Below are 20,442 nucleotides of genomic sequence, written 5' to 3'. Positions count from 1 at the left end.
ACGATATACACTTAACAAAACATGTACACGATCTGCATGCTGAAAATTCCAAAATGCTGATGAACGAAGTCAAAGAAGATCTAAATAAATTGAGAGACACACATATCGTGTTTATGGATAGAAGACTCAATATAGTATAGATGTCGATTCTCCCCAAATTGATCTATAGGTTCAACACAATTCCTATCAAAATCCCAGCAAGGTTCTTGTAGATATAGACAGGCTCACTCCAAAATTTATATAGAAAAGCAAATGACCTTGAATGGCTCAAACAATTTTGAAGAAGAATAAAGAAATATATAGCTACAGTAATCAAGACTGTTTGGTATTCACAGAGGGATAGACACATAGAACAATAAAACAGAATAGAGAATGGAGAAATAGCCCCACACAAATAGCCTAACACAAATATGCCCACCTGATTTTGCCAAAGGTGCAAAAGCAATTCAGTGGAGGAACAAATAGTTATTTTAACAAATTGTGTTTGAGCCATCAGACATTCATAGGCAAAAATATGAACCTCGACCTTAACTTCACATTTTATACAAAAATTAATTGAAAATGAAGCATGGCCTTATATGTAAAATATAAAACTATAATACTTTTAGAATGAAATACAAGAGAAAGTTTGTGGGACCTAGGACTAGGTGAAATTTTTCTCAGACATGACACCAAATCATGATACATAAATGCAAACATTGATAAGTTGGACTTCATCAAAATTACAACTTTTGGCCTTCAAAATCTCTTAAGAGGATGAAAAGACCAGCTACAGACTGGGAAAAATGTTTGCAGACCACATATCTGACAGAAAACTTGTATCTAGAATATATAAAGAATTCTCAAAATGTAATGGGCAAAAGACATGAACAGACATTTCACCAAAGAGGATATACAAATGGCAAATAAGCATATGAAAAGATATTTAACATCATCAGCTATTGGGAAGTGCAATTTAAAACAAAGAGGTATCACTACACACCTATTAGAATGACTAAAATAAAAATATAGTGACAACACCAAATGCAGGCAAAGATGTAGAGAAACTGGATCTTTCATACATTGCTGGTGGGAATGTAAAATGGTACAGACAATCTGGAATTTTTGGCAGGTTCTTATAACACTAAACTTATACCATTCGACCCAGCAAATTGCACTGTTGGGCATTTGTCACAGAGAAGTGAAAACTAATGTTTACACAAAAAACTCTACATGAATATTCATTGCAGTTTTATTCTTAATAGGCAAAAATTGGAAACAACCCAAATGTCCGTCCATGGGTAAATAGTTAAACAAACTGTAGTACATCCATAGCAATACTACTACTCAGTAATAAAAAGGAATGAACTATTGATACATGCAACAACTTGGGTGGATCGCAAGGAAATTATGCTGAGTGAAGAAAAGCCAGTTTCAAAAGGTATGATTCCATTTACATGTGATAAAATTGCGCACTACTATATACACAGACACAGAAACGAGTGCATGTAAAACTGGTGTAATCGGAATAAGGCCTGTGGATTGTACCGATGTCAATATCTTGGTTATGTGAGATATTACCATTGGGGGAAATTGGGTGAAGATTACATGAGACTGTTCTGTAATATTTTTTTTACAGATCCTGTGAATCTATAATTATTTCAAAATAAGTATAATAAAATGAGGTAAGTCTGAAGGACCATGAATATTTTAGAATTCACACATTTGCATATTATGACATAGAGCTTACCTTTCTGTTTAGTCTAGAAATGTAAATGAAAATGACAATTATGAGTTCATGGTAAAGGGTTTGTTGCTTAAACATTTGTATGAGTCAGTATTCCACCAAAGAAGCAGACCAATAGCTATAGACACACACACACACACACACACACACACACACACTCTCTCTCTCTCTCTCTCTCTCTCTCTCTTATTCATTCATTAATTATAAGATATTGGCTTACAAATGTGGGGCAGGCTAAGTAAATCCAAAATCTATAGGGCACGCAGTCAGAAAGGAATGATCAGGCCCACTCAGATTATCCAGGATAATCTCCCTTACTTTATGTCAACTGATCAGGAGCTTTAATTACATGAAAATACCTTCACAGCAACACCTTGGTTAGTGTTTGATTGAATAAATGGAGGCTGTAGCCTAACCAAGTTGACTCGTCAAAAAGCCACACATCATAAACTACTTGTGCTTGCAACTGAATAAATTTATTCTGTTAATAGCCACTTTGGCTTGATTATTATAGGTAATTCAAGTGCAAACGACTTAAATCAATAGTGGCCGACAAGAGTTGTATACATGAGGGTCCACTTATACAACTTTAGAGTTGAAAGGAGCCATGAAAAGCTTAGGTAGTATTTCAACACGGCCCAGGAACCTCCCGGTCGTCGGCGTCTCCGGCCCTTAGAGGCGCTGAGGCTCCTCCCGACAGCAGCGCGCCCAGCAGGAGCAGAGAGGAACCCACCTGGAGCCCAGCGCCGCGGGTGCGGGAGCACTAAGTGGGCGGAGCCTCGAGGCGCGCGGCGGTAGCGACGGCGCCCAGCCCGCCAGAAGAGCGCGCGGCGGGCGGACGGCGGGGAGCCAGTCGGGTAGGGCGAGCGCGGACAGCGGTTGGCTGCGGGGGGGTGGGTTGTGAGTGGAGCGCGGGGGGTGGGGGGACAGGGGGAGGAAGGAAGGGGAAGAGGCGGAGCGTGGGAGCGCACAGTGTCAGGAATACAATAGTGCTCCGCGCCGCTTCAGCCGCCGCCGCCGCCGCCGCCGCCTCAGCCGCTGCAGCCGCCGCCGCCCAACCGCCTGCCCAGCGCTGAGGCCTGACGGGCCGGGCGGGCGAGGGCCGAGGGCGGGAGCTGAGGCACTGGGGGCGGCCCCGGCGGATCCCGTGGCGGGGCGGGGGGCGGGGGGCGGGGGTGGGGAGGAGATTAGGGGGCAGGTGCGAGGGAGGGGAGAGAAGAAAGCGAGCGGTTCGGGGGGCGGTTACCACCCCTACCCGACTCGCCAGGCACGTTGCCGGGCCCGAGTGTGGAGCCGGGAAGGAGCGGCGACCGAGCTGCGCAAAGGTAGGCGCCACTGAGGCTCGACGCGGGGCGAGCGGGCTAGGGGGCGTCGCGTTGTGTGGGCAGCGGGAGTGGCGGCCTCAGGGAGTGGAAACGGGCGCCGCGGAGCGCAACGTCCCGGCCCAGCCTCGCCGCGCTCCGGGTCGCTTCGGCTCCTCACCGCGGTGGCCTCCGGCGTCCCCACCGCCTTGGGGCCGAGAGCGTGTGTGGGCTGAGGTGAAGTGCCCGGTGGTCCCTCGGCCGGCCGGCGCAGCGCCGGGTGGCCGGCGCGGGGGCAGGGGTGGTGGGGGCGCCCGGCCGGGCTCGGCTGCGGCTACACTCGGGCAGGAATTGAGCGCCATAACTGTTGCGGCCGTTCCCTCCGGTGCCCCATCCTGGCGCCCCCTCCCTCCCGGTCCACTGCCTGCTCTCGGGGCTCCCGGGGTCAGACCCGCGGCGGGAGGACCTGCTCTGCCGGCCGCCTGGGGCCGGATGCTCCGGGGAGCGGGGGCGCGCCCTGACTGTTTCGATGTTGGGGGGCGGGAAGAACTGAGTCCCGGAGACTGGGGGCCGGGCGGTGCGGGCGGCGGCGAGGTCCCCGGTGAGCCCGGGCGCCCCGCGGGCTGGCGAACTTTCCCTCCCCCTCGCGTCATTGTTCCGGCGCTCCGGGTCCGGATCCGCGGTGAGCGCCGGGCGGTCCGGGGGCGGGGGTGGCGAAAACGGGAGGGCTTTGCCAGTCTTATGGGAAAAATTTCCCATCTCTGGGCAAGGCAAAGTTAACTTTTCTCCAGCAATCGAGTTGGTTTTATTCCCTCCGCCGTGGGGCAATCGATTAAAAAAAAAGAAAAGATAGCCTCCCTCCAATCTTTTTCTCTCGCTTTTCAGAGGCACTGCTTCGGTGAAGTCTGGCTTTAAATTGCACCGGGCAACCTGCGTTTATTATTTGTGAGGAGGAAAGGGGGGGCGGGATTTCGAGTGTGTGACCGTAATGGTGGTATGTGAAGGCATGTTTAAAAGTTGGTATCATTGTGTAGCCCTGGGACATATGCAGCTCCTAAGCATTTGGCAAGAAACTTGTTTGGCCGCTTCTCTGGATTTCTGAGTTGCAGGGAAATCCATGGTCTCAGATGTTCGAGAGATTGTTTTTGATGTGAGATCCGTTGATCTGTGAAGCTGAGGATGAGGTCCCCGTGTCGTCTCCCCCCGCGTCCCCCCACCCCCCTGCCGTCTGATTGTGTAAGAAATCAAAACCGTGTTGATGGTGATTCCAGTGGCCTGGAGGGAAAGGCGACCTCATTCCCTGATAAAGATAACTGCTTCTCTCAAAACTGGCAAAGTAATGGAAAATAATTTAGGTAAAGACTGGTTGCACAACATCTTGGCTTAGTTTAAGCAACCCAGAATCCACTTTCTCAGAGTAGTTCTCTTAAATACCTTCCCTGCAGCCATTTCTTGTCAGCCTGGGGGTGAAGGCGGGGTGTGAGAAAGGAGTCGGCCTGAACAAAGCATCGCGTTTTTATTTAATACTTTCATAACATCTGTAAACAATGGGAATGTGGATCCCAGGCCTCTGTACCTTTTGAATAGTGTAGTTCTCATGCTTTTATAGTATCATGGGATTACTCTTTGGATAAGTGAAAATGTGTTTTTTTTTTCTCTTTTGTTTAGCCTAGGAGTATTCTACCTCTATAACATATCATTTTCTTTTTCATTTAAAGTGAGCTCTAAATTTAAATACTTGAACTGTAAAAGGATAATGACTCTCTCCAAGGGTGAGAGAATTACATGAGCTCTCAGTCTTGGCTACCATCATTGACACCTTTTCTTCAACTATGCTCTTCTCTACAGTTTTGTTTGCTAGAGAAGTGCTCTTAACCCAGTATTGGTGCCTTGACAGTTTCTTGCATTCTTCATCCAGTCAGTTCTGGAATACTCAGGGGTCCTGGTCTGGTCCTAGAACCCACACTTTCGTTCTCCCACTTTTCTGAGTCGTGTTGCTGTGCCTTGGCAGTGTGGTAAATGCCTTCTCACCTGTAGGAGTTGGTGAATCTTGTTCACAGGTAGGGGAAAGTGAAGAAGGGCCTCCCACTCCTACCTGAAGTGTTTGTGATCATCTGGCCTCCGGGAGTGACTTGGAAGCAGCCTTAGGGGTGACCGGGACCCACCTTCTGGCCTGTAGAGAGTTCCCAGGAGCAAGAAAGGTGATGGTGCAGGGCTGTCATCATAGTTGAGATGTATGAGTTAGCAAAAGTTAAAATATTTAAGAACAAAGGATGTTGAAGGCTGTAGGTTGAGTATGATCTCCTTTGGTAATGCTTGTCTTTTCCCTCCTTTGTGTTCCACTGACCCTAACAACCCATTTCTACCCTAAGCTACACGAAAGCATTTCTTCTTTTTGCACGCTACTTTGAGGTCTGGCTGGAACTAAGCAAGTATTTTGGGGGAGGCAGAAGGCATTGGGTGTTTTTGAAGACATGGCATTACAAAGGACTCTAACAAGCCTTGATCAGGGATACAGAGGTTGAATATTATCATAGGACATAATGTACCTACCTCCTCATAGAGCTTACACAAAACAGGAGCTGAGGAAGGTAGAGATCGTATGCTGGTTTACATTAAGAAAATCTCTCATCAGGGGATAACTTACTGTGACCTTTACTTATCTCACCTTATAAGTGAGGGGTGAGTATTGGGTGACACCCATGTGGCACTTTGCTGAAATGGCTAATATGGGACACTTGAATGGTTTACAAGTTTCTACCTGTTGTTCCACTTACAATGACTGGGAAAGCTGAAGCATTCTGGTTTGTGGGGTGGGGAAGGTCTAGGATGAGTAGGTAGAAGTGATGAACGAATAAAAGGGTGCTAGCAAGTGGTCATTACAGACCAAGTAACTACTAGCTTTGAGTTTTCTCTTTTCTGGAATCTTTGTGACTCCCCCATAGTTATTTTTGCCTCCTTCCTGTAGATCTCTCCTTAGACAACAGCAGCAAAGCTCTTACCATCGAAACTGCCTCTGTGCTTCTCTTGCCGGGGACAGTGAGCAAGAAGTGTCCTGGGGAGAATTTGCCTGACCCTGTAGCTGAGCTTGGGAAACAGAAAGTAAGAACTCAAAGGTAGCGGACTGAAGAAAGCAGGGGGCCTGGTGTGGGGAAATAGTACTGGGGCATTGTCCAATGGGAGATACCTATATGTTCATTAGTGCTCTTCAAGCAGTAAATAATTTAATCTCTGTCCCAACCCAGAAGCCGTGGCTGAGCCCTGTTACCTAAGGGGCTTTTTGTTGGCTGATAGGCAAGGAAACCCGAGTCTGGAGTGTGTTTTTTGGAACAGCTGACAAGAGAATATGGTACCAGCATGGCCAGTACACTAGACCTTGTGTGTTGCAATCTCCTGGGAAATTTTTTTTTTTAGATTTTCAAAACTTCTTATTTTGACACAATTAGAAAAAAAGTTGTAAGAATAGTACAAAGAACTCCTTTATTCCTTTCAGTCAAGGTCACCGTTTACTAACAGTTTGTTCCCATTTGCCTTATCATTTGCTCTTTCTGTTTCTTTTTATGAACAGTTTGAGAGTAACCATTGAGAGATTGGTATTTGTCAAAGGCATCTGCACAGAGGGTGGCCCAGGTGCAGCTGTGGGGTGCAGCAGAACATTGGTGAGTGAAATCTACCTAAAGCTGTAAAGCACACATTTGTAAATCACATGGAATCTCTGGTGCTAAATATAGAAATCAGTATCAATTGGAAAAGTGGTTAATGTAAACTCCCCTTTTGTCAGCATTTTCGTCAAGTTTGTTCTTAGCTCTGCCAAGCTTTAATAGTTATGAAAATCCATTCCACCACTCCCCCAACTTTGCACCTATAATATATTCTCGAACATTTTCATTTAATTTATTTAGCAAGCATATATTTGCTAGGGGTATAAGAGGTGAAAGATACTCATCTCCTTGAGAGCTCAACAGCCAGTGGAAAGGTAGTAAGGAAATCTATCACCTCAATCAAGGGGAAGAGTATTGTGCTAAAGGGGTTTACAGGGGTAATTGGAACAGCAAGCTGGTTAAGGATTTGAAGAGTTAGATACCTGGGAGTCATTTGGGAAGTATGTGAATGTGAAGATCCATCTTTTCTGAGGCTTGCTGCTCTTAGATGACAAGGTTTATGAGTTAGGGAAGCCTTTGGTGTCATATCCAACACAGACTGTGGGGTCATGCCAACTTGCATTTTAATCCACCACTTGATTTTGACCAGTTACTTAACTTCACCATGCCTCAGTTTCTTCATCTGCCAAACCACACCTCCGAGATAATAATTAATTGAGGTAATAATTGCTCTGTTGGGCTTCCCTGGTGGCGCAGTGGTTGAGAGTCCACCTGCCGATGCAGGGGACACAGGTTGTGCCCCGGTCCAGGAAGAGCCCACATGCCACGGAGCGGCTAGGCCCGTGAGCCATGGACGCTGAGCCTGCGCGTCCGGAGCCTGTGCTCCACAACGGGAGAGGCTACAACAGTGAGAGGCCCGCATACCGCAAAAAAATAATAATAATAAAAATAATTGCTCTGTAAACATTCATTTTGTCTTCCCTTCAAAAAATACAGTATGGGGGGAATAGCATGAAAGGTACTAGGTATTAAGGTGAAATCCAAGGAGGTGTTTCTATTTTTCTGCAAATAAATATCTAATTACTAATTGTACTGAGTTGTGATGGAGATTACTATGAGATAATAGCAATAACAGCAGCGATGATTTGTTAACCATTTCTTGTGTGCTAAGCACTGTGTTAAGTGCTTATCACAGGGTATCTTTCTGAGGCTCAAAGAGGTGAAGCAAAGGTAACGTGCCTAAGGTCACACAGCAAGTAAGAGGTAGAATGCTTCTGAGAGGGAGATCAGCAAGGTGCCCTGGAGCCTGAAGGATGAGCAGGAAAAAACAAGGTAAAAGTCAGAGAGAAGGGATTGCTAGGCAGAGGGAACAACAGGTGTTGTAAGGGCACTGAGATGGGAGAGAGATGTAGAAAGAATCCACAGAGGTTTGGCTAGGACCTGGGGAAAGAGATGAGATAGGCAGGGGAAAATTGACAGGGCCTTATGGGACCTCATTAAGGAGGTTGTGTTTTATTCCAAGGACTGGGGGAGGCTGCTGGAAGGTGTTTTTCAGTGTGTGTGTGTATTTAATCCAGAAAGGCATCTAGTGAGGCCTAAACAAAAGCGGTTTAAGAGAGTCATTTCCCTTTCAGTGTCCCACTTTGTGATCCAATAGAGGCAGTGTTTCTGGCCTAAATGTGTAGATTTTTTTTTTGGCTGCGTCGGGTCTTAGTTGCGGCACACAGGCTTCGTTGAGGCAGGCGGGATCCTCTGTTGCGGCACGCGGGCTCCTCTCTAGTTGCAGCGTGCGGGTTTTCTCTCTCTAGTAGTGGTTTGCGGGCTCCAGAGCGCGTGGGCTCTGTAGTTTGAGGCACACAGACTCTCTAGTTGTGGTGCACGGTCCTAGTTGTCCTGCGGCATGTGGGATCTTAGTTCCCTGACCAGGGATCAAACCCATGTCCCCTGCATTGGAAGGCGGATTCTTTACCACTGGACCACCAGGGAAGTCCCATGTGTAGATCTTAAACAATTTTTACTGCCCACCATTAACATGGCTAAAAAGAGTTGCTGTGATGCTGGAAGAAGCTGGTCCTGTAGAATGCTTCTAGAAGGAGGTTTAATTGGGCTCTTATATCTGATGCTTTTTAGGCTGCATTAAGGGAGCTCTTTCAGCTTTCACCAAGCCCTGTCAAATGGGAAAAAAAGTAGAATTGAAGGAAAAAGTGATTCCTGGAAACCTGAGTTGTTGTTCATGTTAGAAATGGAACTGTTGAATATATAAGACTTTGGCTTAAATATATCATGATAAAGATGCTTCAGTGACTAAATGGAAATTTTTTGTGGAGTGTGTGTGTGTGTGTGTGTGTTTGGTGTGTGCCATCCGTGATGGCAGACAGTGCATTTATGAGAATCTGGGAAGACTGATGAATTTTTTCTATACTTATATATTTATTTATTCTCATCCAGGTACTGCAGGTTTTTCTGTTTGAAACTATTTCTTATGTGCAGAGTAAACTTCATAGGGAAAATCAGTGTTCTTTTCCCCTTTCCATATGTAGTGGACCACAAACATATTTACTTTGAAGTAGCCTATGTCAATTAGCTTTTCCTTCTTTTTTTTTTTTTTTTTTTTTTTTTTGGCAGGGAGGATAGTTAGCTGGCAGCTGGATGATCTAGGATGGCCTCGCTCACACATTTGGTAGTTGGCAGGCTGGTTGGTCTAGGAGGCCCTAAGCTGGGATGGCTCATCCCCACTCCAAATGGTCTCTCATCCAGCTGGCTAGTCTGGACTTGTTAACATCCTGGTCTCAAAGGCACAAAGAGTAGCAAGCGAGAGCAAGCACCAGTGCACAAGCACTTCTCAAGTGTCTGCTTGTGTCACATTTGATATTGTCCCATCAGCCAAACCACAGAAGTTCTTCCATGGCCAAGCCCAGAGTCGTTGTGGGAGGGGACCCTCCAGGGTGTGGACATAAGGAGATGTGAGAAAATTGGGGACCATTACCACAGTAATGCATAATAATTATTAATGAATATAGCAGCTTTTCCTTTGATAAATCATTTTAAATGCTCATTTGTAAATGTAGTGTATTCTTGAGACTAAGTAATATGATCATGCCACGTCTCTTCTATCGAGTGTGGAGCTGAGTGATGGTTTTTCTAGGAGGAAGCCAAAGGGAGACAGTGTGGCTCTAGATGTAGATACCATCATGAATGGCTTGGCTGCTCACTGATCTTGTGTGGCTATTATCAAAGGAGCCCCTGGGTTTCCTCAACCTCCCGTTCAAGCTTTATCACAAAAACTGTAGTGTACTAGACTGCACTAGGTTTTGTAGTCAAGCAAAAAGATGGCTAACTGGGAATCCATCACCACCTGAAAGATGAGAGAAACATTTGCATCCTTTCTTCATAACCTTTATGTGATTTATAGTTTTACCTAAGAGAAGAAATCCTTATTTAGGCATTATAATAAGGACAAAGGATTCTCTGTAGATATGTTTTATTTGGTTAAGATTTTAAAATCTCCCTGTGGTTGCTGTGAAGAATCCACCATTGTGCTGTAGAGTGGCCAGTGACTAGTAATTTGGGGAGTCAGCCTTTGGCTTTTGCTTGTGAAGATTTTAGAAGTAACACCTTTTACACACCTGAAATAGGCTTTACAACCAGCTTGTGGCCTGAAATACATTACATGAAAATGCAACTGGACCCTAGGAAGCATGTGTGGGAAAATGAATAGAAGGCTCACTTTGTACATCTTAGAGCTGTACATTTCTCTAGAAAATTGCCTGGTGATAGAATCTCAGCTTCCTTTTTTTCCTCCTAGGATAAAAATTAAAAATGAAAAATCCCTGACATTTTAAAAGTCAGTGACTTGCACCAGTCAGAATGGCCATCATCAAAAAATCTACAAACGATAAGTGCTGGAGAGGGTGTGGAGAAAAGGGAACCCTCTTGCACTGTTGGTGGGAATGTAAATGGATACAGCCACTATGGAGAACAGTATGGAGGTTCCTTAAAAAACTAAAAATAGAATTACCATATGATCCAGCAATCCCACTACTGGGCATATACCCAGAGAAAACCATAATTCAAAAAGACACATGCACCCCAATATTCATTGCAGCACTATTTACAGTAGCCAGCTCATGGAAGCAACCTAAGTGTCCATTGACAGATGAATGGATAAAGAAGATGTGGCACATATGTACAATGGACTATTACTCAGCTATAAAAAGAAACGAACTTGAGTTATTTGTAGTGAGGTGGATGGACCTAGAGTCTGTCATACAGAGTGAAGTAAATCAGAAAGAGAAAAACAAATACCATATGCTAACACATATATATGGACTCTAAAAAAAAAAAAAGGTTCTGAAGAACCTAGGGGCAGGACAGGAATAAAGATGCAGATGTAGAGAATGGACTTGAGGATATGGGGAGGGGATAGGGTAAGCTGGGACGAAGTGAGAGAGTGGCATGGACATATATACACTACCAAATGTAGAATAGCTAGTGGGAAGCAGCCACATAGCACAGGGAGAACACCTAGAGGGGTGGGATAGGGAGGGTGGGAGGGAGACGCAAGAGGGAGGAGATGTGGGGATATTTGTATATGTATAGCTGATTCACTTTTTTATAAAGCAGAAACTAACACACCACTGTAAAGCAATTATACTCCAATAAAGATGTTAAAAAAAGAAAAAGTGACTTGGAAATAGCCATCAAAATTATAAATGCACATATCATTTGAACCAGCAAACACTTCCAGGAATGAATTCAACAAATGTTTGCGTGTTACTCGGAATATTGCTTATAATAGCAAGAGTGGTTATAGCCTAAGGATCAATCAAGGCTTGATTATACAGTAGAATATTACATTGATATTGCATGATCTTCAAGATGTACAAAATGAAAAAAAAAGCAAGAAACAGAACAATGTGTATTGTATACTACTATTTGTATAAAATAGATAGTGGGGCAGTAATATGTAAATTTTTGCTTACATAAACATAAAATATTTCTGGAAGGATATTCAAGACACTGATAGCTTAGGGGCATACACGGCCTGTGTAGAAGGTGGGAGAGAGACTTTTCACTGCATAAACTTTTATATATACTTTTGGAATTTTAAGCCACGTGAATATATTACCCTATTTTAAAAATTAAGTACATTTATCTAAAAAGAGATGGTATATGGTTATGGTGATGTGAACTTCCATGAACTCCTACACAAGTTGACCTGGTCAGAACTATCCATGTTAAAAAATATATCCAGCCAGTTTTGTTTCCTAGAAATGCCTCAGAATAGTGTACTTCTGAATTTTTAACTATAGCCCTACCTTTTTCAGAATGTCATATGAATGGAATCATACAGTATGTAGCCTTTTTTGGTCTTGCTTCTTTTACTTGATTCATCTATGTTATGTGAAATAATAGCCTTTTCCTTTTTATCGCTGAATTGTATTCCATTGTATGGAATACAACGGTTCATTCACCTGTTTCAGGACAACTTGGTTACTTCCAGTTTCTTGGCTATTATGAATAAAGCTGAATAAATATTTTGTGTGGACATAAGTTTTCAGTTCATTTGGGTAGATACGTAGGAGTGGGATTGCTGAGTTTTTATAAGAAACTGCCAAACTGTCTTCCAAAGTGGTTCTACCATTTTGCATTCCTACCAGCCATGAAAATGAGGAGTGTATGTCAAGGTTCATCTTCCTGAATATGGATGTCCAGTAGTTCCAGAACCATTTGTTGAAAAGACTGTCCTTTCTCCATTGAATTGCTTTTGTACCTCTGTCAAAATGTGGTTATGCTTGTGTGGATCTATTTCTGAGATCTCTGTTCTGTTGAATTGATCTTTGTGCCTGTCATTTTGCCATTACCACACTGTCTTGACTATTATAGCTTCATAGGATTCTTGAAATCAGGTAATATGGGTACTGTTGTTTTTTCTTCTTTATCAGAGTTGTAGAGGTGAGAGAGGACATCCTTCATTTGTTCCAGTCTTAGAAAGCATTCCATCTCTCACCATTAAGTACGATGCTAGCTGTAGGGATTTTTTTTTTTAATATATACCCTCTTGTGCTGAAAAGAGTTAACATAGCAGGCCTGAGGCTGCTATCTTTAGAAGGCCTGCTTGCAAGGTTGGCCCTTGGCTGGTGTCTGGGAAATTGGCTTTTCAAACATTTTGAAAATAAAACATTATATTATACCTTCATTTATTCCTTTTCCAACGTTCTTCATTTCTTTATGCTAATCCAGCTTCCCATCTTATTCATAATCTTTCTGCCTGAAGAATTTTCCTTTAACATTAACTTTTATGCCAGATCTGCTGTCAGTAAATTCTGTTTTTGTTTGTATGAGAAAGTCTTTTTTTCCCTCACTTTTAAAGGACATTTTCATGGAATATGGAATTCTGAGTTGAGTTTTTTTCCTCTCTCAACATACTACTCCACTGTTGCCTTGCTTGCATCGTTTCTGTAAAGTCTGCTGTAATTCTTATCTTTGTTCCTCTATAGCTAATTTGCCTTTTTTCCTCTGGCTTCCTTAAGTCTCTTTGTCTTTGCCTAGGTGTGGCCTTTTAGTTTTTTTCATATTTATGCTGCTTGGTATTCTCTGAGCTTCTAGTGTCTGTGGTTTGTTGCCTGTCACTAATTTAGAAAGTTCTCAGCCATTATTTCTTCACATAATTATTGTGCCCCATTCTCTCTTTTTTTCTTCCTTCTGGGGTTCCAATTACAAATATATTATACTGTTTGTTATTGTCCCACAGTTCTTGAATGCTGTGTTCTATTTTTTCTCCCTTTTGTCTCTTTTTATTTTATTTTTATTGACCTGATCAACAAATTTGATCTTTATGTTCACTGATTCTTTCCTTGTTTGTGTCAGTTCTACTGTTGAGCATGGTGGTTTTTTACTCTTTTTTTATTGAGCATTTCCATTTGATTCTTTATCACAGTTAACATCTCTTTTCTGAAATTATCCATCTGCTCTTGCATATTGTCTACCTTTTCCATTAGAGTCTTTAACACAGTAATCATAATTCTTTTAGATTTCATTTCTGATAGTCCCAACTTCTGTGTCATACTGAATCTGGATCTGATGATTGTTTTGGCATTTGGAATATTTTCCTGCCTTTTATTATACCTCATAAATTTGTTAAAAGCTGAACATGGGCAGGAGAAGAACACAGGTTTCCTTCTGCTAGGCCTTTAGTGTGGGGATTTTAATTAATCTAGTCAGGAGTCTGCCTGTGTTCCATGTTTGTTTTTGCTATGGGCACCAGAGATTTCTGATTCCTCTAGTGATACCTTCTTTTTGACTCCTGCTTGGCTTTGGGTTTTTCCTTTGTGCTGTTTCCCAAGAGCTGTCTCTTACAGCTCTCCCAGTTGTATTTCAGTGTTACTAACCACATAACTGGTTTGCCAGGAGGTGGTTGCTGGGGGAGGGGGAGTTCTCTGATGATTTGATTAAGCCTCAGACTTAGGCAGGTACTGGAACTTGGGTCTTGAGTGTGTCCTTCACAAGATTTCCTGCCCTTTCTCCAGGAGTGGAGCTTCTTTTTCTTTTTCCTCTGTTCATTCGCCCAGCAGCAGTGAGTATTCACCAGTGTCCTCAAGCCATAGATTTTAAGTCCCCCCGAAAATTAAGCCTTTTGTTCTGTACTAGAGATAAAGGAAAGGGGTCTGGGTGGATTTCACAGTGAGTGCTATTTTCCTCAGCCAAACAGCACCTTCATGGAATCTTTCTCTGACATTTTTCCTGATCTTCCCTGTAGGAGCCTTGTGGGATTCCTTTTGGTAAAACTTGGAAGAGGATGGGAAACCCCTCCCCCACAACGTGGAGCCCAAGAGCTTCATACTCTCATGACATTCCATACTCTGGCCTCCAGTAATTTGTCAGAATCTCTAGTTTAATCTTCCTACCAGCTTACATGTTCGGATCCTGTGGCTACCTGCAGGCACCGGTCTCTTCAGATAGTGGGTTGGTGGTTTGCCCTATGACTTCACTTCTCTGATAGGTCCAAGAAGAGTCATTGATTTTCAGTCGATATAGCTTCTTTCTTGTAAAGGTGGAAATGATGACCTCCCAGTACTTTACATGACCAAGCTGAAACCTAAGTCCTCAAATAACTTTTAATCTACACAAATGTCTAATGTGCAGCCCATAGAAACTTAGTACAGGTTAGTTTTTTCCCCTTTTCTTTTTTTCAAACCCTTGAATTTTATAGTTTTATGGCTAGGGAGCCAGAAATAATTGATTCTGGCTTGGGTTCTGCCTATTTTAGGCTTTAAAAGCCTCTGTACCACTGGTAGTTATGTTATATGTTTGTCTTGCTCTCTTCTAAAATTCTGTGTATGCCTTTGGTAACTATTGAGCATGTTGTTAGCACTCAATAATAATTTGCCTCATTCAAAATTAGAGCATGATTTAGCCTTTCTAGATCATAGAGTTTGTTAGTGACCATGTGTTTGTTGTTTTTATTCTTCACATTTCCAGGTGCAATTCAGTTCAGCTGATAGTTGTTGAGTGCCCACTGTGCTATGAGTGAGGCACTAAGTGTTAAGTAGAATACAAGCCTGACCTGGTAAATGGAGTAACCAAGGGGTTCCTGAAGGCAATGGAAGCCCCATGGATGGAAGGAAATTGCAACTTGGGAAACATCTCCATTTCAATCTAGGATTTTTTAAATTCTTTTTAAATTTTTATTTTTAATTATACTAGTGATACATGAATGAATTCTAGTAAAAACTGAAAAGTTTTTACTAGAGCCATGGTTGTCCATGACATCCTTATGACATTCTCATTCCGTCACATTCTCCTTCCCAAAGTTAATTTTGACTACTTACTTTTGTTTTACTGTGCAAATTGCTATATCAAACGTATCATCTAATAAGTTTACTGAAATACTTAAATTTTTTTTTTTTTATTTTTAGTCGTGCCACACAGCATGTGGGATCTTAGTTCCCCGACCAGGGATCAAATCCATGCCTCCTGCTGTGGAAGCGCAGGGTCTTAACGACTGAACCGCCAGGGAAGTCCCGTGAAATATTTTTATATTTAAGGGAATAAGCACCCAAATTCATTTAACTTTTAAAGAATGTTTATTAGGGGTAACTGTCATCATTTAGGTTGGATATGTGGCCTAATAATGATTCTTTGCTTCACATTATAATGTAACTCTTCTGGTTTTTAAACCTGAAAACCTAGTGTTGGTGACAGAACTGTAAAAGTTTATTTTGAGTAAATAAGAAATACAGAAATTCGTACTGACTGAAAAGATGACGACCTGTTGCCTTTTTCTTTAATTATCATAGTATAATTGACTTTTCTGGGGTGTGTATAGTTCAGTGGATTTTGACACGTATAGATCAGTGTAACCACTACCACAGTCAAAGTACAAAACAGTTCCACCACCCTAGGAAACTCCTTTGTGCTACCTCTTTCAGTCATACTATGTTCTCACCCCAACTGCTGGCAGCCACTGATCTGTGCTCTATCACACTATAGTTTTGTCACTTTGATGTCACATAAATGGAGTCAGACTATATGTAATATTTTGAGGGTTTTTTTCACTCAGCATAATGCTTTTGAGATTCATCCAAGTTGTGTGTATCAAATAGTTTGTTCCTTTTTATTACAGAGTAGTAGTCTATTATATGAAACCACATTTTGGTTGTTTCCAGTTTTGGGTGATTAAAAGTAGGGCTGCTGTAAAAATTCATGTGCAAGTGTTTGTGTGCACATAAATTTGCATTTCTCTAGGGTAAATACCTGAGAGTGAGATTGCTAGAATTACACTGCCATTCATGGTAAAACTAGTTAGCTAGAGTTTAAATGCTAGAAATGGATAGAGTAACAAAGACCCAAATTGTTTAAATCTTGCTTTTGCTTCTTACTAGCTATGCAACCTTGAGTGAGTTTAACCTCTTTGTGCCACAGTTTCCATATTTGTAAAATGAAGTTAACAATAACAACCACTGGGATTATTGTGTGGGATTAATGGCATATTTTAAAAATTTATTTATGTTTGTCTGTGTTGGGTCTTAGTTGCTGCATGCAGGCTTTCTCTAGTTGTGTCAAGCGAGGACTACTCTTCATTGGGGTGTGCAGGCTTCTTATTGTGGTGGCTTCTCTTGTTGCGGAGCATGGGCTCTAGGCATGCAAGCTTCAGTAGTTGCAGCACATGGGCTCAGTAGTTGGGGCACGCGGGCTCTAGAGTACAGGCTCAGTAGTTGTGGCGCATGGATTTAGTTGCTCTGCGGCATGTGGGATCTTCCCGGACCAGGGATCAAACCCATGTCCCCTGAATTGGCAGGTGGATTCTTAACCACTGTGCCACCCGGGAAGTCCTATATTGATGGCATATTAAGAATAAAATGCTGATCGGGACTTCCCTGGTGGTCCAGTGGTTAAGACTCTACATTCCCAATGCAGGGGGCCTGGCTTTGATCCCTGGTCAGGGAACTAGATTCCACGTGCCACAACTCAGAGCCTGCATGCCACAACTGAAAAAAGACCCCACATGCTGCAACTAAAAAAAGACCCCACATGCCTCAACAAAAGATCGTGCATGCTGCAACAAAGATACTGCATGCCGCAACTAAGACCTGGCACAGCCAAATAAATAAATATTTAAAAAAGAATAAAATGCTGATAAATGTCTGGCATATTAAATGTATTATTATACTTATCTCATGTTTAATAAAACGTTTTCTTGTCAGAGACATTCGCCTTTAGTCAATTAAAATAGAGAAATTAAATAATCCATAGGAGGGAGCTTCAAAATGGCGGAAGAGTAAGATGTGGAGATCACCTTCCTCCCCACAAATACATCAGAAATACATCTACGTGGGGGAACAACTCCTACAGAACACCTACTGAACGCTGGCAGAAGACCTCACACTGCCCCAAAGACAAGAAACTCCCAAGTACCTGGGTAGGGCAAAAGAAAAAAGAAAAAACAGACAAAAGAATAGGGACGGGACCTGCACCAGTGGGAGGGAGCTGTGAAGGAGGAAAGGTTTCCACACACTAGGAAGCCCCTTCTCGGGCGGAGACTGCTGATGGCAGAGGGGGGAAGCTTCGGAGCCACGGAGCAGAGCACAGCAACAGGGGTGTGGAGGGCAAAGGGGAGAGATTCCCGCACAGAGGATAGGTGCCGATCAGCACTCACCAGCCCAAAAGGCTTGTCTGCTGGGAGCTGAGGCTCTGACTTTGGAGGTCGGATCCCAGGGAGAAGACTGGGGTTGGCTGTGTGAACACAGCCTGAAGGGGGCTAGTGTGCCACAGCTAGCCAGGAGGGAGTCCAGGAAAAAGTCTGGACCTGCCTAAGAGGCAAGAGACCATTCTTTCGGGGTGCGCGAGGAGAGGGGATTCAGAGCACCGCCTAAACGAGCTCCAGAGAAGGGCGCGAGCTGCAGTTATCAGTGCGGACCCCAGAGATGGGCATGAGATGCTAAGGCTGCTGCTGCAGCCACCAAGAAGCCTGTGTGCAAGCACAGGTCACTGTCCACACCTCCCCTCCTGGGAGCTTGTGCAGCCTGCCACTGCCAGGGTCCCGTGATCCAGGGACAACCTCCCCGGGAGAACGCACGGCGCGCCTCAGGCTGTTACAACGTCATGCTGGCCTCTGCCGCTGCAGGCTTGCCCCGCATTCTGTACTCCTCCCTCCGCCCGGCCTGAGTGAGCCAGAGCCCCCGAATCAGCTGCTCCTTTAACCCCGTTCTGTCTGAGCAAAGAACACACGCCCCCAGGCGACCTGCACACAGAGGCGGGTCCAAATCCAAAGCTGAACCCCAGGAGCTGTGCGAACAAAGAAGAGAAAGGGAAATCTCTCCCAGCAGCCTCAGGAGCAGTGGATTAAATCTCCATAATCAACGTGATGTATCCTGCATCTGTTGAATACCTGAATAGACAACGAATCATCCCAAATTGAGAAGGTGGACTTTGAGAGCAACGATATATATGTTTTTTTTCCCTTTTTTCTCCTTTTATGAGTGTGTATGTGTATGCTTCTGTGTGTGATTTTCTCTGTATAGTTTTGCTTTTACCATTTGTCCTGGGGTTCTGTGTGTCCGTTTTTTTTGTTTGTTTAAGTATAGTTGTTAGCATTTGTTATCATTGGCTGATTTGTTTTTTGGTTTGGTTGCTCTCTTCTTTCTTTCTTTTTTATTACTTAAATTTTTTTAATAATTATTTTTTATTTTATTTTACTTTATTTTATTTTATTTTATCATCTTCTTTCTTTCTCTCTTTTTTTTCTCCCTTTTATTCTGAGCCATATGGATGACAAGCTCTTGGTGTTCCAGCCAGGTGTCAGGGCTGTGCCTCTGAGGTGGGAGAGCCAAGTTCAGGACACTGGTCCACAAGAGACCTCCCAGCTCCATGTAATATCAAACAGTGAAAATCTCCCAGATATCTCCATCTCCATGCCAAGACCCAGCTCTGTTCAACAACCAGCAAACTACAGTGTTGGACACCCTATGAGAAACAACTAGCAAGACAGGAACACATCCCCATCCATTAGCAGAGAGGCTGCCTAAAATCATAATAAGGCCACAGACACCCCAAAACACACCACCAGACGTGGACCTGCCCATCAGAAAGACAGGGTCCGGCCTCATCCACCAGAACACAGGCACTAGTCCCCTCCACCAGGAAGCCTACACAACCCACTGAACCAACCTTAGCCACTGGGGCCAGACACCAAAAACAAAGGGAACTATGAACTGCAGTCTGTGAAAAGGAGACCCGAAACACAGTAAGTTAAACAAAATGAGAAGACAGAGAAACACACAGCAGATGAAGGAGCAAGGTAAAAACCCACCAGACCAAACAAGTGAAGAGGAAATAGTCTACCTGAAAAAGAATTCAGATTAATGATAGTAAAATGATCCAAAATCTTGAAAATAGAATGGAGAAAATAGAAGAAACGTTTAACAAGGACCTAGAAGAACTAAAGAGCAAACAAACAGTGATGAACAACACAATAAATGAAATTAAAAATTCTCTAGAAGGGATCAGTAGCAGAATAACTGAGGCAGAAGAATGAATAAGTGACCTGGAAGATAAAATAGTGGAAATAACTACTGCAGAGCAGAATAAAGAGAAAGGAACGAAAAGAATTGAGAACAGTCTCAGAGACCTCTGGGACAACATTAAATGCACCAGCATTCGAATTATAGGGGTCGCAGAAGAAGAAGAGAAAAAGAAAGGGACTGAGAAAAAATTTGAAGAGATTATAGTTGAAAACTTCCCTAATATGGGAAAGGAAACAGTCAAGTCCGGGAAACGCAGAGAGTCCCATACGGGATAAATCCAAGGAGAAACACACCAAGGCACATATTAATCAAACTATCAAAAATTAAATACAAATAAAAAATACTAAAAGCAGCAAGGGAAAAACAACAAATAACACACAAGCGAATCCCCATAAGGTTAACAGCTGATCTTTCAGCAGAAACTCTGCAAACCAGAAGGACGTGGCAGGACATATTTAAAGTGATGAAGGAGAAAAACCTACAACCAAGTTTACTCTACCCAGCATGGATCTCATTCAGATTTGACGTAGAAATTAAAACCTTTACGGACAAGCAAAAGCTAAGAGAATTCAGCACTACCAAACAGCTTTACAACAAATGCTAAAGGAAGCTCTGTAAGCAGGAAACACAAGAGAAGGAAAAGACCTACAAAAACAAACCCAAAACAATTAAGAAAATGGTAATAGGAACATACATATCAATAATTATCTTAAATGTAAATGGTTTAAATGCTCCAACCAAGAGCCATAGACTGGCTAAATGGATACAAAAACAAGACCCATATATAT

At 43.1% G+C, this 20,442-nt stretch overlaps 1 protein-coding gene across 4 annotated transcripts in view; it reads left to right on the top strand.

Annotated features, from left to right (window-relative positions):
• Positions 1-2,531: 2,531 nt before the first annotated feature.
• Positions 2,532-20,442, top strand: part of JADE3 (jade family PHD finger 3) — a 151,983-nt gene continuing 134,072 nt past the window's right edge. Inside the window, exons 1-2 of one of the 4 annotated variants that reach the window (XM_060292764.2) lie at positions 2,556-2,583; positions 6,596-6,686. The gene's annotated coding sequence lies outside the window, so the exon portion shown is untranslated. Of the gene's footprint in view, positions 2,584-2,935; positions 3,052-6,595; positions 6,687-20,442 lie in introns of those variants that run through there. The other 3 variants (XM_030849843.2, XM_060292765.1, XM_030849844.2) reach the window with 3 other exon arrangements.

Source organism: Globicephala melas, chromosome X (assembly GCF_963455315.2).
Source record: "Globicephala melas chromosome X, mGloMel1.2, whole genome shotgun sequence".
Classification (NCBI taxonomy): Eukaryota; Metazoa; Chordata; class Mammalia; order Artiodactyla; family Delphinidae; genus Globicephala; species Globicephala melas.
The sequence above is the reverse complement of the archived record's forward strand: the minus strand, read 5'-3'. Positions and strand labels throughout refer to the sequence as shown.